The following is a 26,189-nucleotide window of genomic DNA, read 5'->3' as shown; positions in this document are numbered from 1 at the left end:
GTTTCTAGTACTTCTTTGGGGACACAGCTTCCTGCAGAATTCTCAACACAACAAATATCAATGATTTATGTCACCTTTCTATGCAAGAAAAAGAATAAGGACAATACTGTCATTAAATCACTGAATGAGAGAAGCATGTACCAAAATAAAAAACAAAACAAGTTGCTGAACGTGCCAAATTTTGTCAAAAAAATCCCTCTAAGGTAAATGATGAAGGGGACACTTGCTATAACAATCCTATGTTAAATAAGGCGCGACACCATTTTAAGCCGGAACCATGAATATAAGCATATTGTGAGAAAACAATACCAAAAACAAGCTAATTGTAGGGTAACAAAGTAGCAAATCAACTCAGCTGTACTGCATACATGCTCAGGAACAAGGATAACCCTGTTAAGTGCCAACTTCAGCTGCCAACAAAGCACGAGCTTTACATGTCAGGACGCGGAACTATCAATACAAACTGCGAGGAGAATTACATGACGGCAAGGGTGTGAGTGACCACAATCCTGATTATGACAGTCTTTCACACCTAAAGCATCATACATATGCTTATTTGCTTGTGTACATGATAACAAAATGATATTATTACCTGTTTTGCCATCAACAACCCTTATCCAGTGGCCCTTGACTTAGTCGCAGACATTCCTCTTTCCTGAAAAGTCAAAATACCCAATAGAAATAGATAAAAAATGAAACAAAAACATGCATTTATGTATTTTAAGTGTACTTTTATGAATAATATGAAGTGATAAAATCTTGCTCAATTCATGATTGTACTAAATATGAAGGCTGGCTCAGTTAAGCATCTGCTGCACTGTCCATACTGTAAAATGCCCTGCCATTCCATGTCGGTGAAATGGGCTCTGTTTGAATGTTCATGCTTTTCGCAAAAGCTTTAGTTGCGTTACTCGATCACGGAGTCCCTGGCGTGAATTCTAACTTCATGTAACACATTAACGCGACACGGTCAACCAATATGCGGTTGAATTTAAGTCGGAAAGCAATTTAGCCCTTATTCCACTATATGAGGGTGGGGGGTCAACTTGAAAAACAACTATTCCAGGTCAAATAATCTGAATTCATGCATTTAATGCACTTATTTTCTTCCCTTTTGCTAAGAAATGACCAAAAATCTGCTTTCCCAGTCATATTTTGCACTTGCAGATGATATTTCATTTTTATCACAAGTTAGTTTAGGTCACAACATACCAAAAGATTTCCTGCACAAATTCAATGTAAAAGCAATAACTTTAACAAAAAATAAAGTCAAACTTTTGCGCGTAGACACCCCCATAACCATACCTTTTCTTAAAGAGCATTCCAAGCCGCAATGATTTAAACAATAAAAAACATAGGTCATCCAATATGTAAGAAAGAACTCAATGCGAATCAGCGGTCACTGTTTTATGGCCATCTTTTTACCGGCATCTCTCCAGTTGAAGATGGTTTCCCGCCAACTGTCAAAGTCTTATGTAGTCTCCAACCTAAAAGCAAAACAGGGAATTTGTAGTATACAACAATGTTTTCCCTACCACATGAACACAGAAATATTCAAAAATAAAGTCATGGCAAGTGCCCGTACAGAGAATTGTGTCTTCAAATAAATGAAGATTTTGTTTTTAGAGGGTATAGCATTGAACACCAAAAGTATTTAGTGTATTGTAACCTATAAGAGAAATTTATTTTTACTGAAATGTGTTTTTCTTTCATATTATTATCATCCCATCCATATTGCACCAATATATTAAGTTTGGCTGGATTAGCTGTCCATTTGGCCATTCTGTATCATATTTTCACACGCGGGTGTTTTCAGTCCGAAGAAGGCGATATTAGGCCTGTTGAAGCTTAACTGCCCCTTTAAGATTTAAAGCTGTTGTGTTCAATATCTGCAATAAAATACCAAAACAAACCAAATAGACATGCAAGTGGGGCTAATGTGTGGTGGGGAAAGAATGAATTTGTTAGATATTTTCACTCTAAGCAATTTTGATAATGTCTTTTTTGTGTGTGTTTTTTTTAATCATCCCAAAAATGCCAATTTCAAAGCAAAAACAATCCAATTTCATCCAAGACAATAAACTAATTAGTCAAAATGAGAGATCAAAGATACTTTGAAGTGTAGAAATCAATAAGCTTCCAATAACTTGTTATTTCACACCAATAAAAGTGTAAAATCTTGAAAGCGCCTTGTTGATCGGTGCCCATTTATTTACCAGCCGCCAATGAAATATTCTAGCATATAATGTCATGGGTGCCTTTTAACTGCAGCAGATGGTCAAAATGCATTGCCAGCTCTCATTTAGAGGTTCAAGACATACAAATTTGCATATTTTGGACACAAAATAAGTACTTTAGGCTATTTTTATGGTGGCAATCTGGTCCAAATGGGAGTTTGTAACCAAGCGAAAGAATACAATGCTCATTTGTTGGGGGGGGGGGGGGGGGGTTTAAGCTGGAAGGAAAAGTTAAATTGAACAAAAAACACATATGTAGGCAAGCATTATAAGCTTAGCAATGATGTTCCATGTAGTAACAGGGGTAGAAAGGCAGTTCAGATCAAGGCAGTGTCCTGAAAGGGGTTTCTAGTACTTCTTTTGGGGACACAGCTTCCTGCAGAATTCTCAACACAACAAATATCAATGATTTATGTCACCTTTCTATGCAAAGAAAAAAGAATAAGGACAATACTGTCATTAAATCACTGAATGAGAGAAGCATGTACCAAATAAAAAACAAAACAAGTTGCTGAAAGTGCCAAATTTTGTCAAAAAAATCCCTCTAAGGTAAATGATGAAGGGGACACTTGCTATAACAATCCTATGTTAAAGTAAGGCGCGACACCATTTAAGCCGGAACCATGAATATAAGCATATTGTGAGAAAACAATACCAAAAACAAGCTAATTGTAGGGTAACAAGTAGCAAATCAACTCAGCTGTACTGCATACATGCTCAGGAACAAGGATAACCCTGTTAAGTGCCAACTTCAGCTGCCAACAAAGCACGAGCTTTACATGTCAGGACGCGGAACTATCAATACAAACTGCGAGGAGAATTACATGACGGCAAGGGTGTGAGTGACCACAATCCTGATTATGACAGTCTTTCACACCTAAAGCATCATACATATGCTTATTTGCTTGTGTACATGATAACAAAATGATATTATTACCTGTTTTGCCATCAACAACCCTTATCCAGTGGCCCTTGACTTAGTCGCAGACATTCCTCTTCCTGAAAAAGTCAAAATACCCAATAGAAATAGATAAAAAAATGAAACAAAAACATGCATTTATGTATTTTAAGTGTACTTTTATGAATAATATGAAGTGATAAAATCTTGCTCAATTCATGATTGTACTAAATATGAAGGCTGGCTCAGTTAAGCATCTGCTGCACTGTCCATACTGTAAAAATGCCTGCCATTCCATGTCGGTGAAATGGGGCTCTGTTTGAATGTTCATGCTTTTCGCAAAAGCTTTAGTTGCGTTACTCGATCACGGAGTCCCTGGCGTTGAATTCTAACTTCATGTAACACATTAACGCGACACGGTCAACCAATATGCGGTTGAATTTAAGTCGGAAAGCAATTTAGCCCTTATTCCACTATATGAGGGTGGGGGGTCAACTTGAAAAAACAACTATTCCAGGTCAAATAATCTGAATTCATGCATTTAATGCACTTATTTTCTTCCCTTTTGCTAAGAAATGACCAAAAATCTGCTTTCCCAGTCATATTTTGCACTTGCAGATGATATTTCATTTTTATCACAAGTTAGTTTAGGTCACAACATACCAAAAGATTTCCTGCACAAATTCAATGTAAAAGCAATAACTTTAACAAAAATAAAGTCAAACTTTTGCGCGTAGACACCCCCATAACCATACCTTTTCTTAAAGAGCATTCCAAGCCGCAATGATTTAAACAATAAAAAACATAGGTCATCCAATATGTAAGAAAGAACTCAATGCGAATCAGCGGTCACTGTTTTATGGCCATCTTTTTACCGGCATCTCTCCAGTTGAAGATGGTTTCCCGCCAACTGTCAAAGTCTTATGTAGTCTCCAACCTAAAAGCAAAACAGGGAATTTGTAGTATACAACAATGTTTTCCCTACCACATGAACACAGAAATATTCAAAAATAAAGTCATGGCAAGTGCCCGTACAGAGAATTGTGTCTTCAAATAAATGAAGATTTTGTTTTTAGAGGGTATAGCATTGAACACCAAAAGTATTTAGTGTATTGTAACCTATAAGAGAAATTTATTTTTACTGAAATGTGTTTTTCTTTCATATTATTATCATCCCATCCATATTGCACCAATATATTAAGTTTGGCTGGATTAGCTGTCCATTTGGCCATTCTGTATCATATTTTCACACGCGGGTGTTTTCAGTCCGAAGAAGGCGATATTAGGCCTGTTGAAGCTTAACTGCCCCTTTAAGATTTAAAGCTGTTGTGTTCAATATCTGCAATAAAATACCAAAACAAACCAAATAGACATGCAAGTGGGGCTAATGTGTGGTGGGGAAAGAATGAATTTGTTAGATATTTTCACTCTAAGCAATTTTGATAATGTCTTTTTTGTGTGTGTTTTTTTTAATCATCCCAAAAATGCCAATTTCAAAGCAAAAACAATCCAATTTCATCCAAGACAATAAACTAATTAGTCAAAATGAGAGATCAAAGATACTTTGAAGTGTAGAAATCAATAAGCTTCCAATAACTTGTTATTTCACACCAATAAAAGTGTAAAATCTTGAAAGCGCCTTGTTGATCGGTGCCCATTTATTTACCAGCCGCCAATGAAATATTCTAGCATATAATGTCATGGGTGCCTTTTAACTGCAGCAGATGGTCAAAATGCATTGCCAGCTCTCATTTAGAGGTTCAAGACATACAAATTTGCATATTTTGGACACAAAATAAGTACTTTAGGCTATTTTTATGGTGGCAATCTGGTCCAAATGGGAGTTTGTAACCAAGCGAAAGAATACAATGCTCATTTGTTGGGGGGGGGGGGGGGGGGGGTTTTAAGCTGGAAGGAAAAGTTAAATTGAACAAAAAACACATATGTAGGCAAGCATTATAAGCTTAGCAATGATGTTCCATGTAGTAACAGGGGTAGAAAGGCAGTTCAGATCAAGGCAGTGTCCTGAAAGGGGTTTCTAGTACTTCTTTTGGGGACACAGCTTCCTGCAGAATTCTCAACACAACAAATATCAATGATTTATGTCACCTTTCTATGCAAAGAAAAAAGAATAAGGACAATACTGTCATTAAATCACTGAATGAGAGAAGCATGTACCAAATAAAAAACAAAACAAGTTGCTGAAAGTGCCAAATTTTGTCAAAAAAATCCCTCTAAGGTAAATGATGAAGGGGACACTTGCTATAACAATCCTATGTTAAAGTAAGGCGCGACACCATTTTAAGCCGGAACCATGAATATAAGCATATTGTGAGAAAACAATACCAAAAACAAGCTAATTGTAGGGTAACAAGTAGCAAATCAACTCAGCTGTACTGCATACATGCTCAGGAACAAGGATAACCCTGTTAAGTGCCAACTTCAGCTGCCAACAAAGCACGAGCTTTACATGTCAGGACGCGGAACTATCAATACAAACTGCGAGGAGAATTACATGACGGCAAGGGTGTGAGTGACCACAATCCTGATTATGACAGTCTTTCACACCTAAAGCATCATACATATGCTTATTTGCTTGTGTACATGATAACAAAATGATATTATTACCTGTTTTGCCATCAACAACCCTTATCCAGTGGCCCTTGACTTAGTCGCAGACATTCCTCTTCCTGAAAAAGTCAAAATACCCAATAGAAATAGATAAAAAAATGAAACAAAAACATGCATTTATGTATTTTAAGTGTACTTTTATGAATAATATGAAGTGATAAAATCTTGCTCAATTCATGATTGTACTAAATATGAAGGCTGGCTCAGTTAAGCATCTGCTGCACTGTCCATACTGTAAAAATGCCTGCCATTCCATGTCGGTGAAATGGGGCTCTGTTTGAATGTTCATGCTTTTCGCAAAAGCTTTAGTTGCGTTACTCGATCACGGAGTCCCTGGCGTTGAATTCTAACTTCATGTAACACATTAACGCGACACGGTCAACCAATATGCGGTTGAATTTAAGTCGGAAAGCAATTTAGCCCTTATTCCACTATATGAGGGTGGGGGGTCAACTTGAAAAACAACTATTCCAGGTCAAATAATCTGAATTCATGCATTTAATGCACTTATTTTCTTCCCTTTTGCTAAGAAATGACCAAAAATCTGCTTTCCCAGTCATATTTTGCACTTGCAGATGATATTTCATTTTTATCACAAGTTAGTTTAGGTCACAACATACCAAAAGATTTCCTGCACAAATTCAATGTAAAAGCAATAACTTTAACAAAAAATAAAGTCAAACTTTTGCGCGTAGACACCCCCATAACCATACCTTTTCTTAAAGAGCATTCCAAGCCGCAATGATTTAAACAATAAAAAACATAGGTCATCCAATATGTAAGAAAGAACTCAATGCGAATCAGCGGTCACTGTTTTATGGCCATCTTTTTACCGGCATCTCTCCAGTTGAAGATGGTTTCCCGCCAACTGTCAAAGTCTTATGTAGTCTCCAACCTAAAAGCAAAACAGGGAATTTGTAGTATACAACAATGTTTTCCCTACCACATGAACACAGAAATATTCAAAAATAAAGTCATGGCAAGTGCCCGTACAGAGAATTGTGTCTTCAAATAAATGAAGATTTTGTTTTTAGAGGGTATAGCATTGAACACCAAAAGTATTTAGTGTATTGTAACCTTATACCAGAGGCTTCCTTATGGTTACAATACACTAAATGAACGCTTCATGTAGGGCCGTACTCTCTAAAAAAATATCATAGTTGACAGGAAGGCATGTTTTACACTTTTTACCATTATTCAGTAGTGCGTTCAGTTACAGCGAACGTTCGCTATAGTTCGCGAACGGTCGCGAACGTTCGCTACTGAACGCTCGGTTCGCCGCGAACGTTCGCGAACCGAAGCGAACCCTCTTGGGAGGTAGTTCGCTATAGACCGTTTGCCGTGGAGTCTAGAATGGATCCTTTTATTTTGCTATATAGGATACCACTAAAGTTGGCCGTAAAAAGGCGGCCTCACCGCAAAATAGTCGTATTTACAAGATGTCTGTCAAGTCTGTCAAAGAATGCTGAAGGGAACGAATTTTTCTCGACGGTCCAGAATGGGCTAAAGATTAAATAAAATTATAAGAGTGAAGCGAATTGTCGTCAATTGAATTGGAACTAAAAACTGTTGCGAAAATTCAGGTAGGCTAAAAATATAAAGTCGTTTAAAAGCTGATGAATCTTTCTAGTATAAATGTTTTCATGTCATTTTAAATACATAATATTGATGAATCAAAGCAACACAAATTGGTTATAAAATGTTATAAATTAAAGATTAAGGCACAGGGATGCCTTGTGGTCAAAGTTCTTTGCTGAAGGCCTGTATGTTAAAAGGTAAAGCTATGTTTTGCACGGTCACACGCGTACCCCCATTTTGGCATTTGTGAATATATTAAAACAGAGTGACTGAGTCTGCAGTTAATTACTTATAGCCACACAACTTATTTGACATAGTAAATTTAATTATAAATAAGAAACATATTTTATCTATGCAAATAAGAATATATATGGTGGTTACAAGGTAGAAATCCATTTTGTTTGTGGTTAAAAACTTCAAATAATCGCATTTGTCAAAATGGACGTATACAATTTACATATAGAGCAGTTCATTGATATTGTTTTGATTTTTGCACATGCGCAATGCACTGGTAGGCAAAAGCATGGGTTATAGTAGCGCAAAACATATGGATAACGACACTTGTTTAGTAAATGAATCGAAAAGAAGGTCCGAAAAAACAACACCTAAATAATATTTCAAAAATATAATATTTAGTGCAAAAAGAATTTATTAATACATTTTTTTGCATCTTAAAACAATGCGTCATAAGTATCAAAGTAAAGATTGTCTGAAGACTGAAAGACCGGCAATTTGACACAACAAAGAGCTCTATAATGTATTAGCGGTATTATTTTTTGCATAAAAGCTTCAATAAATTACAATAATAATACATCTAATTATAAAATAATAATTATCAATGGCATGAGTACGCTAGTGTGATAAAAATGAGTGATAGAAAGTGTAAGGGGTGCTTTGAAAATTATGTATTTCAAAGCCCTATTATAAGCGAAGTGCATGACGGTATTTACATGTAATTTTAATTTTGATGGGTTTTGTACAGAGAATGACACTATTGAGGAAAATTAACATACAGCTGAAAAACACAACTTTACATGATGCGAATTGAACTGTGTATTCATGTATATTGAAAACTTGTTACTAGTAGTATGCGTGACACATATTTAACATTTTAACACACATATATCTACATGTATATACATATTGTTTTATTATTATTTTTTGAAAACATTATTTACCCCAGTTGGTGTTAAGCGTAATTTCTTGTTTTATGATGTCTTTCGTGCATTGCTGTAACATTAAATCATCATACAGAATCATTCAGAATGACGTGGTTTTAATTAACTGATACCCGCTAAATAGGTTAAATGTTTTCTACGTAAATTATATACTTATTGAATACTTTATTTTTTATAAATGAAACGGGCTTATATCATTACTGTTTACAATTTCTGATAATCCATATTGGACATGACTTTTAATTTGTACAATATGTAACATATCTAATTTAAGCAACTGTTAAGTATTTCAGCGGTAAATAATTTAACCAAATGACTGCTTAATACTACCAGAAAGAGAAGACATGGTGGTATCCTCAATTGTGTTGAATGCCCAGACTGTCATCTGCCACCCAGTGTGGTTTACACCATGTTGTTAGTGAAGTCTGGACAATATTTGATAAAAACGCGATAATCGGTTTATGCAGAACTTAAACACAGTAATACAAAGGCTTACATGATTTTAAGATTGATGCAAACAATGAAATGAAAAATATTGCATTTAATTTATTTTAATTAAATGTTTATTTAATGTGTCAACGTGTTAGTTTTCCCAGACAAATACCATTTTAGTTAATTTTTATATGTTGTTTTTTTGGAATTGATCTATTTATTGCTTGTTTTCAATCTGTGTTTCAGTAAAGTAGAACAACTTGTTGGCATGTTCAAAAATAAAATCGTGTAAATATGAACGATCACGCTCTATTTCTTCCCATTGATTGTGTCTTTCTTTTGCCTACCAATGTAGTCCGGATGTAAACACGCAGGTGCGGGTGACGTCACACGTGAACTGGTCTATAGAAATCCTACTTTCTGTTTTAAAAGCAGTATTGTTTGAAAATTAATAAATTACTTGCTAACTAGGCTATAGATTTAATGACAATTTTGCATACTTTAAAATTGCATCTATATGTATTGATTAACATGTATTTCATTTCAAGGTGTGCTTTAAAGCCACACATCTTGAAATGAAATACATGGCATAGTAAATTTAAGTATAAATAAGAAACATATTTTATCTATGCCAATTAGAATATATCTGGTGGTAACAAGGTAGAAATCCGTCTCTTTTGCGCTTTGAAACTTAGCAATAATCGCGTTTGTCGAAAATGGACGTATACGTCTAGAAATCCTACTTTCGGTTTTAAAAGCGGGTACCGGTTGAAAAATAATAAATTACTTGTTAACTAGGCTATAGATTTAATTTTATCTATCTCAATAAGAATATATCTATTGGTTACAAAGTAGAAATCCGTCTTTTTTGCGCTTTAAAACTTAAAAATAATCGTGTTTGACGAAACGGACGTACCCGTAAAGAAATTCTACTTTCGGTTTTTAAATTAAACAGAATAAAAATTTACTTGCTAACTAGGCTATAGATTGAAGGACAATTTTGCACGCTTTTAAATTGCATCTATATGTATTGATCAACATGTGCTTAATTTCAAGGTGTGTGGCTTTAAATGAAATCATACTTCAGTAGGGTGATAAGAAAAAAACAGTATCTTGGTGACCGCTTTCAGTCAATATTCCAGTGACATTGTGGAAGATGTGTTGTTAACACCAAAAATTTGGAAATTTAGAGTTAAAAAAATAGATTAATATGAACTGTTATCAGATAAGGTATCATAGTTAATTCGGCCCAAAATGTATACATTGGCAGTAGGTCTACTAGCCTTAAATCTACAAGTATTTTCCCTGTATTGAATTGATCTATTCAGTTAATAATACTGTTACTGCAGATTCATGAACTCTGATAAAAACAAATACTAAATTAAAACCACCTGTGGAACTCAGAGTGGAACTCAGATGTACTGAAATTTAATAAAATAATCAAATATATGAGTTGTTGTGATAGGCAGCATGTGCATATCATTTATTATAACTTTTGGTAATCTAACATTAATTTATGAATTTGAAAATAAGTAAAAAAAGACAAGAGACTGCAAAGATAAGTTAATTGCAATTAATGACTTGTACTTTATTCTTGATAAATAGATTAATCATCATCTGGAGTAGTTTAAGAAATACTGTTAATGATCCATTATGAGATATTGTGAATGGTAATTTTCTGTGGTGGTGTGTTAACATCTTTAACTGAAATAACTGATATCATTTTCTTCTGAAACACTAAGAGATCCATGATAAAACTTTCATGGAATGTTCCGTGCTCAGGTGTTGAACTGTTCTTTTTTCAAAGCAAAAGCATTGCATATCATTCATTTGTTATGTTAGCATGTCAACCAGAGTGATAACAGCAAAAAATCGTCTCTGAAACAATGTGACTTATAGCTTATATATTTAGCTTAAAACATCATCTTGTTATCCATTGTGGTGTCTGTAAATGTTATTTTAATCATATACATGCATTATCTGACCTGAAACAACGTTGGTGCTCAGAAATCTTAATTAGCAGCCAATTGTTTTGATTTTAACCAAAATAAACAAATAGTGACAATTGAAAACATTTTCAATGAAACCACAAGGCCAAGAGATGTAGATTAATAAGCAGTATCATGTTTAATTAAAATATCCTTCAAAATTGCTCCACACTTTCATGTATGTTGAACAGGTTTGAACAGATTTGACCTTTCCATTGTATTTTATTCATGTGACACCATGTACAATGTATGTTAAAGAGCCCCTTTGTTTGTTTGTTTTTTAAAGTGATGCAACTTAGTAATGGATTTTCTGGTTTTAATTTGCAGATTGTTGAGCAAGGCGTTCATGCCAGAAGGTTTACATCCAATATTGCCCAGGGGGACAGTAATTAGAACAATTTCTTTAAGTTTGTGTGGACACAGAGGCTTGAATGTAGAAATCAAAGAGTGGACATGCGTATAAAATATCGCCAACAGACCATGGACGGATAAAGAGAAAAATCTACTATTGTGATTGAAAGTTGAAAATAAACAGCAAATAAACTTCAAATAGAAATTTAAACATACAAGAAGTAGGACCTTGACCATGCCTCAACAACATCAGGAACAAGAAGTCAAACATGCAATATTAATTCACATGCTTGTAGCTAATAGCACATGAGCATTAGCAAGTGAAGGAGAGAAACAATAACTAATGACCATAAAATTCTATATTGATACTTATCAAAATTGGATCCATTCTGAACAACTTCAAGAGTCTAGCCAGCTCTATTGATACTTAAAAATTGGATCCATTCTGGAAATTGTAAGAGTCTAGCCAGCTCTATTGATACTAACCAAAATTGGATCCATTCTGGAGAATTTCAAGTGTGTAGCCAGCTCTATTGATATTGACCAAAACTCGATCCATTCTGGACATTTGCAAGAGTGTATCCAGTCCTGTTGAAATTGACCGAGTTTTGATCCATTCTGGACATTTTCAAGAGTGAAGCCAGCTCTATTGTTACTTACTAAAATTGGATCAATTGTGGACACTTTCAAGACTCTAGCTAGCTCTATTGATACTTACCAAAATTTGATCCATTCGGGACAATTTTAAGAGTCAAGCCAGCTGTATTGGTACTCACCAAAATTGGATCCATTCTTGACAACTTCAAGACTCTAACTAGCTCTCTTGATACTTACCAAAATTTGATCTATTCTATACAAATTCAAGAGTCTAGCCAGCTCTATTGATACTTACCAAAATTGGATCCATTCTGGACAATTTCAAGAGTATAGCCAGATCTATTGATACTTACAAAAATTGGATCCATTCTGGACAATTTCAAGAGTCTAGCCAGCTCTATTGATACTTTCCAAAATTGGATCCATTCTGGACAATTTCAAGAGTCTAGCCAGCTCTATTGATACTGACCGAAACTGGATCCATTCTGGAAATTTGCAAGAGTGTATCCAGTCCTGTTGAAATTGACCGAATTTGGATCCATTCTGGACATTTTCAAGAGTGTACCCAGAACTATTGTTACTTGCCAAAATTGGATCCATTCTATAAAATTTCAAGAGTCTAGCCTGCACTATTGATACTTAACAAAATTGGATCCAATCTGGACATTTTCAAGTGTTTAGCCCGCCTTGTTGATACTGACCGAATTTGGATTCATTCTGTACATTGTCAAAATATTTTTGATTGATCATATAATGTCCCAGGGATGAAAATAAGCCACACCTTTTTGCTTTTTATTAAAGGGGCCTTTTCCAGTTTTTGTAAATTGTCAAAATTGTTTCAGATTTTTATGTCCCCCACCACTATAGTGGTTTATAAAATTATAAATCGTTGCAATGCAAAACGATTGAATAATATGGAAAGTTCTGTTGTCGTTGTTATATTTTGTGAAACTACGAGAATTGCCTATATAAAGTATAAAATACCTTCCACATTGTATGACCACAAATGACCGAGTGGTCAAAGCAGTAGACTTTTACTCCAGTTGTCAGTGGTTCTATCCCTGTTGAGGGTTCAACCAAGATTTGATTTTCAATTTGTGTCTAGTTATACACTGGGTGCCATGGCGTTTTCCTTATATGCATGTTATAAAAATTATTATTATCCTAGACCTAAACAACAAAGATAAGGAGCCTGCAATTGAGGTTGCATCTGAATATTGTATGGTATTTGTTTGAACGACACAGGCCCTCTGGGACCTATATAAAAAACATTATTGATCCATTTTTTATCTTTAACAACTTTTATAATTTTTCTCAGTACATACTCCGGTTTGACTTGAAACATACAAACTAGTGAAAATAATAAGTACTGCCATAATTACCATGGCAATGTGTTGTTGTTTTTTGGTTAAAGGCCAATGTGCAGACTTACTACTAAATGATGAAACAATGATGTAATGTTACTGTTTTAAATTTTAGAAAGTATGTGTTTTTATAATTCTTAGCATTTTTATTTATTTTTCATGTAAAATATACACTTTTGAAAAATGGTGTTTTATAACTGTTAAGTTAAATACACAGGTATTTCAGTTTGGTTATGTAGCGGGGTTTGTGTATTGACACAAGGGGTTATAGTTGCCAACTTTTATTAAGCCCCCCTTTGAAGAAGAGGGGGTATATTGTTTTGCACATGTCGGTCTGTCGGTTCGTCCACCAGATGGTTTCTGGATGAGAACGCTTAGGCCTAGGATCATGAAACTTCATAAGAACATTGATCATGACTGACAGATGACCCATATTGATTTTCAGGTCACTAGGTCAAAGGTCATGGGCACAGTGACTCGAAATAGTAAAATGGTTTCCGGATGATAACTCAAGAATGCTTACGCCTAGGATCATGAAACTTCATATGTACATTGATCATGACTGGCAAATGACCCTTTCGATTTTCAGGTCACTAGGTCAAAGGTCAAGGTCACAGTGACTCGAAACAGTAAAATGGTTTCCGGATGATAACTCAAGAATGCTTACGCCTAGTTTTAATTATATAATTGATAATGGTATGAAATATAATAACATTAAGTATTATAAGTATTATCATAAATTATAAATCAGATAATTGATAAATACAATATCATTCAAATAATATAATGATTACAATTTTAACAAGTATACAAGTAAATACACTTAAAATAATAAAATGACTCACCAGTAACCATATGAAGAAAGAAAATAAAGATAGTAGGTTTAAGCAAATGAAAAATGCTTGTACCTCTTGCAAGGTTTAGTAACGAAATGAATCAAATGTTTCAGATATATAAAACCATAAATATGTATCTTTCTGAAATCAGCTCACCTAAAAAGCATTCTCCATTTTTAATATACGGTAGCTCACTCATTCATCACACTGAATCTCTCTTGATTGGATAAGTAGTTATAATTATTTATAAAACTGGTGTTTTGTTTTGTTTTCATTGTGTTGCCTTTTTGCTTTTTGCTTTCTCTGAGAAATTTGCATCTTGATTTTTTTCATTTGCTTTATTAGGTTTGCGTTCTGATGCTTTTTTTGCTTTTGCTTTCTTTGAGCTTAACAGTATGTATATATAATACTAGTGACACTACAACAGTTTGCTGTTGTTGTCTTATTTCGTTCATTTCAATTGATATCTTGTTGAAAAACTTGTAGAACTGTATGTATGTAGCATTAATCAATGCTTCTTTGCTCATCATTTGCCTTTGAAGCTCTGAAATAGTGCTAGTTACACATGCGGGATAATCATTTCAGCATTAGTATTGTATTATTTTGCTTTTATAATTATATTTTAATTTTTATTCATCAGTGTTGTATTGTGTTGCTTATATTGTGTGAAATTTGCTGATCATTTTCCTTCAAATCTGGTTTGAGGTGTTAATTTCCTTAAAGCCCTTTTTATTTTGTGGCACTATTGTGTTCTATTTTCTCTGTAAGCATTTTTACACCATTTCTTTTTATGGTACCTTAGGCCCCTTCCTTGTGTCAACATCAACAATCTTTTAAACAGCTCTTAATTTTGAATGTATAGTACTGATATTATATTTCTGCTTACATTTGAATAATGTCCTATAGGAATACTGCTTTAATTGTGTTTTTATTGTGCTTTATTAGAATAACTATTTCTTATGTATGCCATGTATTATTGATGTGTTGCAATTTGCTACTGCTTGTTAGTTTGGTAAACAGCTATACATAGCGTATGTTATATACATGTTATTTCATACTGACAATAAATTCGTTTTGATGTGCTTTGATTAAGGATGAGTGTTTGTGAATACCCTGTTACATACTCCCTCTGTAGAGAAAAATTGCTCCTGAGATTTAATTTCTTTTGTATATCCTAAACACAACAATTTAAATAAATTAATATATTCTTACTAGAATACTTACCAGCAATTTAAAATTACTGCGTACACTTTCCACCATAGTAGATAATGTTTACAAGGACTGGAGCCGTATTCACCAATGTACGTAAGTCTCAAATCTTAGACTCAGCTCCAGTTTCTGACTCAGACTCAGACTCAGCCTTACAAAACTTAATTCACGAAACATAAAATGGTTAGTTTTAGACTCAGACTCAGTAAGACAAGTCTCAAATGCTAAGTCTACAATGTTTAGACTTACGCTATACAATCATGACGTAACGTCGTTTGAGCGTTTACTTTACAAAATGGCCGCCGCACGAGCTACTTGCGTAATAATAATAATATTATTGAAAGAGTGTATCTAGATCGTACCAACCCTTTGGAGATTTATAGGGATATTGAACTTTACAAACGGTATCGTTTAACCCGACCGGGAATCGTATTTATTTGCAATATTTGCAAGGAATAGTTGAGCCGCAATACGATGCGGATTCTGCCAGTTCCGGTCGCCCTGGCAGTGTGTACTTTCCCGAGCAACGTGGCAAAAATCATAAAAAAGCGGCATTTAAAGTTATGGTAGCCAGAACTATGTAGACCTGTGCACAGGTCAATAATATTTTGACAGCTAGAGAGTTGAAGTTGTCAAATTTCCAGCTGGTACGACGCCGTTCGTGCAAAACAAGAACTTGTAGCGATCGCTGATACGTGAGTCATTTGCGATGTGTGCATTTTGCAATTGTTCTTATTTATTGTAAACAACTGTCAAATTCATAATTCTCCGCGTTTGTTTGTTGTCTTTCGTGAAAATAATCTCCAAACTTAATGAACATGAACATGCACTAATTTTATGGATAATACGTGTTGTTTGAATAAAAAAGTAATAACATATAATTTGCATGTATCATAAACTATAATAATTGATATTCTCTAAAAAGGGAAACCTATTAGAAAACGTTTACAAGACATTTACTATGCATAAATTTTGATTTCATTACTATTACAAATCTATTTATAGATGTAGGAATTTACCTATATATATGTATATGCCGACAAAAGTTACACTGCCATGACGCAGTTGGTAGCGCATCGGTGCTCATGATTATATTTCGCCGACTAGTCGGTGGTTCGAAATTTCATCGGGGAGCGTTTTTCTCCAAACATTTTCAATATCAATTATGATGATTATTTAATTATTTTTTTATTCTTGATCTTTAATGTAATGTGAATTAATGTTTATTAATTTTAAAAAAGGTGCTATAATTAATGTGTATATTATACACCCTGCTAAGAAGATATAGGGTACACCTGAATCCATATGTGCATCTGTCCTTGTGTCTGTCTATGTTGTAATTGAGTTCCAATACAAAATGTGTTTTTGCGACAAATGCTGTAGAATATGCATTTGTTGATGGCAAGTGCATTGTTGTAATGCACTTTATTTGTAAATTAATAAAACACTCAACAACATAAATAATATTTTATTCTCAAATGCACATATTATTGCATATATTATCAATAGTAAAACGATGACATTATTTTTGATTATCAAGTTGAGACACATCAGCATATTGCATCACTTCTGACATAAGGCAGAACTTTCATTCAATATAATGCACATAAATGCACCGGTCACAATCCATTTATATCAATATCATCAATAATAAACTCAAACTTGAACTCAAACTCAGACTTTGACTCAGACTTAGACTTACTAAAGACAGACTCAGGATTGGTATTCACGAACGCGTTTGGAAATAGACTTCAATAAGATCGTGTTTTTTTATGACGTCACGACTAAGCGAACTCTCTAGTAGGGAAAACGCGCCAAATAGTGTCAAAAATAGTAGCAGGCATTTTTGATATAAAATATTGAATGGAGTGTTTGGCAGTTGAAGACAGCGAAACAAAGCGCCAGAAGGTCCAGATTGGTTCGAGCCAGAGATTGTTTTTAATGCGCTGGTTCGGAACCGCTGGAACCTTCTATCGGCGAGTATAAGGGGATCGGTGCCGATAAGATTTTGGTTATTCGAAGAAAAAAATGGGACGAGGTGGCGAGCAGAATATCAGTGTAAGTTATATGTTATTATCGTATCTGCCTTATAGTTGTAATATTTTATTTAATAGCTTACTTTCGGATTTGCTACCGATGTCGTTTTTACTAGCGCCGAATAATGGGGTCGTGCTAAAAGGCGGATGAAAGAGCGGATGATATAGCGTATATAGTAAAGAGCGGATGATATAGACAAAGAAGGATTATCGGAAAGAGCGGATGATATGAACAAAGAAGGAAACAGCGGATGATATAGCGTATATAGTAAAGAGCGGATGATATATACAAAGAAGGGATTTGCGTATATATAAATAATTATTAAATAATAATAAATTAATTAATTAATAATAATAATTAATTAATAATAATTAATTATATAAATAATTATTAAATCTGCGGACATTATGAATCAGCGGATAATATATACAAATAAGGAAAAGAGCGGATTTGCGGATATATAAATAATTATTAAATAATTATTAATTAATTAATTCATAATAATAATTAATTAATATTAATTAATTATATAAATAAATATTTGAAAGTAAATATTAAGTTATTTAAGTTTAAATATAAAGCACAATAGTATTTTTAGGCGACTGAATATATATGTATTTAGTAAATAATAACTTCGTTAGATATTGACTTAATTTTTTTATCAAAAAGCAGAATACTATTCAATTTCTCTCTAAATATACATGAGGTAGTTTGCCAACAAAATGAATATGTTGCCCAGCTCTTGCCACGTGGAGGCCACCTCTTGTAAGAGCCAAATTTTGAAAAAAATAGGCCGAAATCGTCACTTATATAAACAATAAATTTAGTTTTGAAGCTGTTTGTAATGAAATAAACCTGCATATGAGCTTGTCTGTCAATGAGTATGTTATTCTCAATTCCAAATTTGATAATTATAATAGAAAGTAATTATATATTTAAAAAAAACAGGCAGGAAAGTGTAATTAAATATATGGTACATAATATAAATACATATAATAAAAAATGAGTCATACATTGCTATTTATCCCGTATTATGTTTTTATATAATAGAAGTTATTACATGTTGCCAAAAATTAGATAATTATAATAGAAAGTAATTATATATAAAAAAAACAGGACATACACCGGTATTTTGGCCGGAAAGTGTAATTAAATATATGGTACATAATATAAATACATATAATAAAAAAGTGAGTCATACATTGCTATTTATCCCGTATTATGTTTTTATATAATAGAAGTTATTACATGATGCAAAAATTAGATAATTATAATAGAAAGTAATTACATATTTAATAAAATAAAACAGGACATACACCGGTATTTTGGCCGGAAAGTGTAATTATATATATATGGTACATAATATAAATACATATAATAAAAATAATAAAAATACTCTATAATAAAAAAGTGTAATTAAATATATGTTACACAATATAAATACATAACATATAATACAAAAAATATGAGTCATACATTGCTATTTATCCCGTATTATGTTTTTATATAATTGAAATTATTAAATTTTGCAATTTGGGCAAACAAATTGCACATCAACATTAGAAATGTCCGATGGTGCATGAACACATTGCTTGTGAAACCAGTTTGAGCATTTGTCGCATTGAACTTGATCTCCTACACATGATGGTAAATTACAAATACAATATAAATCAATTGTTATTGACTTGGATTTAGTTTTGCGTCGAACACTGATAGTTTTACTGGTTGTTGGAAATTCAATCATAAGTTCGGAATCTAAACAAGACAAAAGATGTTCTCTTAACTTTAAGGAATTAAATATCATATCAAAACAAGGTTTTTTCCTAAAACACAAAGATGTTGCGTGCGCTATTGCATAAAGCCCACAATCGACGGAATTATCTTGTTTTTGCACTGACGGAACTATGATATTAATTTTGTCTTCGCCTTCACCATAAATTTGCGCCAATTGTATTTTCAGACCATCAGGAATGATCTTATCATCGGGTCTTGTATTGCCTAAACTGTCAAGTAAATAAATTTTATTTTTGTGTTCGAAAGATGTTACCCAATGATCGTTGTGGGTGTGATGGATCTGACACGACAGGTTTTTATTAATTGGTTTTAAGGGAATATGCGTTTCCCATTTTGCAACAAGCTTACGTTGTCCCGACACAGGCGACGTAGAATCCGGCGAATCCTGCTTTATCAATACTGATGGTACAGTCGGGTGTACCACACGCTTCACTGCACTGATGGCACTCCCTAGGTTCTCTGACAACAGTTCAGTACCTTCTATGCTGAGATGAAGCCCATCTCTGCCCAGCAGCCGACGATGTGCACCGGACATGGAGTGGAACTGCCACTGACTGATTATGGTCAACCAATCAAAAGACCCCGCCAGCTCGCGAAGACGGCAGTTAACTTCCGCCGCAACGGCATTCCATTCCTCAAGGAATATGGATTCCGATTCAATTCGCCTAGGTGTCTGTTCGTGAAACAGATCGCGCCCTCGTGGTAGTATCTCAGATACGAGAATACACGACTGTGGGGACAAGGAATGAAATCTGAAGCAGAGATCCTTGACTTCTTCTGCGATGTGAGCTGCAGAGCTTCGTCCTATGTCGTTAGCACCAACAACGAGGGCAATGGTCTTGATCTGCGGACAATACGAATAATGCTGATGATATATACTAAGAAGGGATTTGCGGTTGATATGAACAAAGAAGGAAACCGCGGATGATATATACAAAGAAGGGATTTGCGGATAATATATACAAAGAAGGAAACTGCGGACAATATAATTATTAATATACAAATGATATATACAATGATGATATATACAAAAAACGAAACTGTGGATGATATATAGTCTGCTTATCTTAGTATAAGTGTACATAGTAAAACACACCAATGGCGGCTGAGCGCAAAATTTAGCGCTCGGCCGCCAAAATAATCTGTAAAGAGCGGATGATATATACAAAGAAGGATTATCGGAAAGAGCGGATGATATGAACATAGAAGGAAAGAGCGGATGATATGTACAAAGAAGGAAACTGCGGATGTTATGTACAAAGAAGGCATTTGCGGATAATATATACAAAGAAGGAAACTGCGGACAATATGAATAATTAATAAATATGCGGATAATATGTACAAAGAACGAAATTGCCAAAATAATCTGTAAAGAGCGGATAATATAGACAAAGAAGGATTATCGGAAAGAGCGGATGATATGAACATAGAAGGAAACAGCGGATGATATAGCGTATATAGTAAAGAGCGGATGATATATACAAAGAAGGAAACTGCGGACAATATGAATAATTAATAAATATGCGGATAATATGTACAAAGAACGAAATTGCCAAAATAATCTGTAAAGAGCGGATAATATAGACAAAGAAGGATTATCGGAAAGAGCGGATGATATGAACAATGAAGGAAAGAGCGGATGATATTGCGTATATAGTAAAGAGCGGATGATATATACAAAGAAGGATTATTGGAAAGAGCGGATGATATGAACATAGAAGGAAAGAGCGGATGATATGTACGAAGAAGGAAACTGCGGATGTTATGTACAAAGAAGGCATTTGCGGATATATAAATAATTATTAAATAATAATAAATTAATTAATTAATAATAATAATAATATATACAAAGAAGGAAACTGCGGAAAATATAATTATTAATATACAAATGATATATACAATGATGATATATACAAAAAACGAAACTGTGAATGATATATAGTCTGCTTATCTTAGTATAAGTGTACATAGTAAAACACACCAATGGCGGCTGAGCGCAAAATTTAGCGCTCGGCCGCCAAAATAATCTGTAAAGAGCGGATGATATATACAAAGAAGGATTATCGGAAAGAGCGGATGATATGAACATAGAAGGAAAGAGCGGATGATATGTACAAAGAAGGAAACTGCGGATGTTATGTACAAAGAAGGCATTTGCGGATAATATATACAAAGAAGGAAACTGCGGACAATATGAATAATTAAAAAAATGAAAAATTATTACTATAGAAATGAACTTACCGATTTCTGGCACAATTGCTTGTAAAATTCCAGGTGACCGCGCATGAAATCTTTCACTTTAAATCCAGGGTATGGGAACACTGGGCACAAAGTGCTCGACTTAAGATACTTAGTCTGTGAATGTCCAACTATCATGGCCATAATGACACTATTTCTGCACACACACACACAAAAAAACACACGCTTTAATAATAAATATTTATTACGAAAAAACACTGTGTAATGCTCAGTATACTATAGATATGCTGTAAAGGTTTGTAAAAAAGCTCGATGATTTTGAAATATATATACGCAGTCGACATTTACTCTATCCTTACAGCTGGTAAAAGGTGTGACACGAGGCTTTGATCATATACGTGTTAATGTAAATTAAAGGTACAATTGACTGACGATAGTTACAGTTTGTTAAAGGTGTGACCTGTGGCTTTGATCATATACTTGTTAATGGAACTTAAACGGTACAACTTACTGACAATCTTTACAGTTTGTTTAAGGTGTGACATGCGGCTTTAATCATAAAATTGTTAATGAAAATTAAAGGTAAAACTGACAATTTTTAATTCATGAAATTAACATATTCATATTTGCTGCACATAATACATACTGCGTTTATGTATTTTTACTTGCATGTGCAATTAGTGAAGATGTCATTAGAAAATATTTCCTTCGAAATTTGTTAAGTTTAATGTTTACGTTATCTCAATCATATATTGGTAAAAACCGTAATGCTACGCTTTAATGATCTGGGTGACTTGTTATCAAGATTATTATCAGCTTATCAACAATTAGTTTAAAATAACATGCCAATTTCTTGTGTACTAGAAGCAATCGATAATCGATAATGCGCTAAATAGCTTCAATAAGGACACTAAGGGTGCGTATTAATGATAACAATAGGGAGTCTTACCAGTTGTTGTTTACTTGTTTTCAGAAAAAAGACAATAACGGTGCAGATATATTATTTATTTTTTTTCCCTTCCTTCATAAATGACTCTTATCACACAATGATTTCATCTATACTTCGGAAAACATAAAATTAACCCAAGGCACACATATATATATATATATATTATGTTGCTTTTGTGGATAAAAAAGTAATTCATTTCATAAATCTAACATTACTGATGAGTTTATTATCAATAAAGTAATGAATGCTATTAAAATTGGATGTGCAATAAAACTTGGTTTTACAAACAAATAATAATCTTATCATCCTTTTTCATTGCATCATAGCGAAACATATTTTAAATACTAATTCGTGTTAGCCAGTCACACCATTCAGTGTTCTATGGTATATTGCCGTCTTTGTTTATTATGTCCGCAGTTTCCTTATTTGTTCATATCATTTGTATATATCATCCGCTGTTTCCTTCTTTGTTCATATCATCCGCTCTTTACGATAATCCTTCTTTGTCTATATTATCCGCTCTTTTCAGATTTTTTGGCATTTTCGTTCTTTGTATATATTATCCGCAGATTTATTAATTATTTTAAGTTTAAAGAAATTCTTAATTATTTTTTTTAGATAAAGTGGCGTTTATACATTTTCATATTCTAATAATAATATTGTGTCTATTTAAGTTGTAATTTGTTCGAGTTGTGCCATAAAAATGTTATTCATAAACTCTATTTATTTTAATATAATAATGTTTTTCTTTTCATAAACTCTATTCATTTTAATATAATAATGTTTTTCTTTTCCTTATTTGTATATATTATCCGCTGATTCATAATGTCCGCAGATTTAATAATTATTTATATATCAGCAAATCCCTTCTTTGTATATATCATCCGCAGATTCCTTCTTTGTATATATCATCCGCTGTTTCCTTCTTTGTTCATATCATCCGCTCTTTCCGATAATCCTTCTTTGTCTATATTATCCGCTCTTTTCAGATTTTTTGGCAATTTCGTTCTTTGTATATATTATCCGCAGATTTATTAATTATTTTAAGTTTAAAGAAATTCTTAATTATTTTTTTTATATAAAGTGGCGTTTATACATTTTCATATTCTAATAATAATATTGTGTCTATTTAAGTTGTAATTTGTTCAAGTTGTGCCATAAAAATGTTATTCATAAACTCTATTTATTTTAATATAATAATGTTTTTCTTTTCATAAACTCTATTCATTTTAATATAATAATGTTTTTCTTTTCCTTATTTGTATATATTATCCGCTGATTCATAATGTCCGCAGATTTAATAATTATTTATATATCAGCAAATCCCTTCTTTGTATATATCATCCGCAGATTCCTTCTTTGTATATATCATCCGCTGTTTCCTTCTATGTTCATATCATCCGCTCTTTCCGATAATCCTTCTTTGTCTATATCATCCGCTCTTTACTATATACCCTATATCATCCGCTGTTTCCTTCTTTGTTCATATCATCCGCTCTTTCCGATAATCCTTCTTTGTCTATATCATCCGCTCTTTACTATATACGCTATATCATCCGCTCTTTCATCCGCCTTTTAGTACGTGCCCGAATAATGCACTATGTAAACAAGGGGCATAACCACTCAGCAAATTGTACTTACGGATTTCGGATGTGATTGTGGAATGTGTTTTAGTTTCAAACATTTGTTATGATTTATGGTACAGTTGCATGTTCTTTGTTTCCAAAATTTGCACACGTGAATTGTTATTTAAGTATTAATAGTGAATATTTGTGATATCACGGATAAGTTTACCATTTAAGGAGGTCTATTGTTTTAGTTTTCATCTCGTACCCTGTTAGATTCGTACCCATGTGTGTTTTATTCGTATCTGATTACAATCTGCACATTTCCAAACGAACTTTTCAATTACTACAAGTTTACATTGATAACTATTACCCTGTATGTCGTTTATATTAAACTAATCGACAGTCATTATGGCAAACATGAAATGTAATGTGTTTCATAAATACTGCTAGTCTCATTTATAAGACGCGCAAACAATTTAGAGATACTTTTTATATGGGCTAAATTCTCCAAATATTACCCATATAAAAAGTAGCTTAATATTTAAGAGCGTCAAAAATTTGGACTAAAATACTGCTATACATCATTCAATTGTTTTCATTAAACTTTCAGAAAATTTGGGGTCGCAAAAACTGGTGAACAGTGCCAGAAGAAGTACCAAAATTCCAAGGCTCGGTGTAAGTTGTCATAAATTACTTTTTTTCGTTATGCTTTCATTTAATTAAATTTGTTGAAAGCTATAATCAATTGCAATTAGTTTGTTTCAATATTACTACATGTCGAACCTAATATGTGTTTTCTACGTGTTATAATCACAATGAATACTTACTTATGTTGTTAAAATTTGTAAAAAAGCTTATGAGCATTTTCATTGGTTAATGTATGTTTTATGATACTGTATTATTTTGCTGAAATGGTGCTAGAATATATACAGCTATGTCACGCATTGAAAACAATTTTCTTTTTTTTTCGTTAAATTTAACTTAATAATAATTGTCTTTGCGTAATTGAATTAGTGTTATAAAAAAGATCTGACACTTGTCAATTCATATGATTATTGATTAAACCCATCAAGGAAATATGTAGGTAAGCTCACCAAAGGTACACTAAATAACAATATTCATGAACTCGTTCACAGAAATATGTTATGAAATGGCAACTTGTATCAGAATCTTTGTTTGTTGTAAATATAGCAGGGTTCCGTATAAGGACAATTAAAATAAAACATTAAGATCATTAATTTTAGATCGGCTAATGAAGTTTGTGCATTTAAGGAAGTATTTCTATTCCTTTTTGTTAGATACTTTAAATCTCTTGACTATTTCAATTTTGTTGTTGAGTTCATTTATTCAAGGAATGAGTGCAAATACAAACATTGTATTTCTTGGTAATCAAACAGTATGATTTGTTATTCTTCCAATGTAGAAATTAAAAAGGTCAGAGAAATGCGGCACCCAATCTGAGATATGTTTTGGAAGTCTTTGTGTCTGTTCATATTAAATTATTATTAATATATATTTTTTAAATTTACAAAGCCTTCAACAAGTAGATTTTTATTTTATTTTATATACTAGTTATAAAATACCTGTGTGTATGACTGTATTGAAATGACATTTCTTTGGCTATCATAATTTAGCATTTATTATGTAGCATTTTATAGCTTCTGAGTTTGTAATATATATAGTCAGTATTATGTAACATGTTCACTGAACTGACTTATATTTATAGCGACTCTTTAATAATAATAATTAATCCACTTTTTTGTAACAAAATACATTAAATGCCAAACCTAAAGTAACATCCTTCAAGGTCAACGGTAAACAAATAAATATGTTCAAAGCGGCGCAGTAGGGAGCATTGTTTCTAACAAACACATCTCTTGTTCCATACTAAATTAACTTTGAATTAACTGTTGTTACAGATACATCAAATCTAGGCATAATTGCAACATGTTATTATTATTAATGAGCATAAGCGTATGTGCCTAAGTGTTTTACAAAGTTATATGTTTGAATTAATTTTTGCGGTTTATTTTTGCAGCTTCTTCATATGCGTTACAAAGCAGTGAGAGTGCCACAACAGCCAGCAGAGAAGAACATATGGTAAATAAATAGATAATAATATATATGCAAACCATTAACCATATGTATAGAACATTGAAAATGCAAACCATATGACTTATATTGTATACATCACATTCAACACAGTATACAATATAATAGAGATTCACCCTTATATAAAACAAAATAAAAGAAAAAAAACATGCATTAAATTAACATTAAACATTGTGTTTGAAAGTTAACACTGGGATTATTATACATTAACTTAAGTATAGTATATTAACA

At 33.0% G+C, this 26,189-nt stretch overlaps 1 protein-coding gene and 1 long non-coding RNA gene across 3 annotated transcripts in view; one reads left to right on the top strand and one right to left on the bottom strand.

Annotated features, from left to right (window-relative positions):
- Positions 1-26,189, top strand: part of LOC127874644 (sushi, von Willebrand factor type A, EGF and pentraxin domain-containing protein 1-like) — a 496,927-nt gene that overhangs the window by 126,856 nt on the left and 343,882 nt on the right. The window lies entirely within an intron of this gene.
- LOC127874658 (uncharacterized) lies at positions 1,180-6,824 on the bottom strand. Its single transcript, XR_008047034.1, has 5 exons — positions 6,600-6,824; positions 5,764-5,825; positions 4,011-4,072; positions 3,175-3,236; positions 1,180-1,487 (listed from the first exon to the last, which is right to left on the bottom strand). It is a non-coding gene; the product is annotated as an uncharacterized LOC127874658 (long non-coding RNA).

Source organism: Dreissena polymorpha, chromosome 3 (genome assembly GCF_020536995.1).
Source record: "Dreissena polymorpha isolate Duluth1 chromosome 3, UMN_Dpol_1.0, whole genome shotgun sequence".
Classification (NCBI taxonomy): domain Eukaryota; kingdom Metazoa; phylum Mollusca; class Bivalvia; order Myida; family Dreissenidae; genus Dreissena; species Dreissena polymorpha.
The sequence above is the reverse complement of the archived record's forward strand: the minus strand, read 5'-3'. Positions and strand labels throughout refer to the sequence as shown.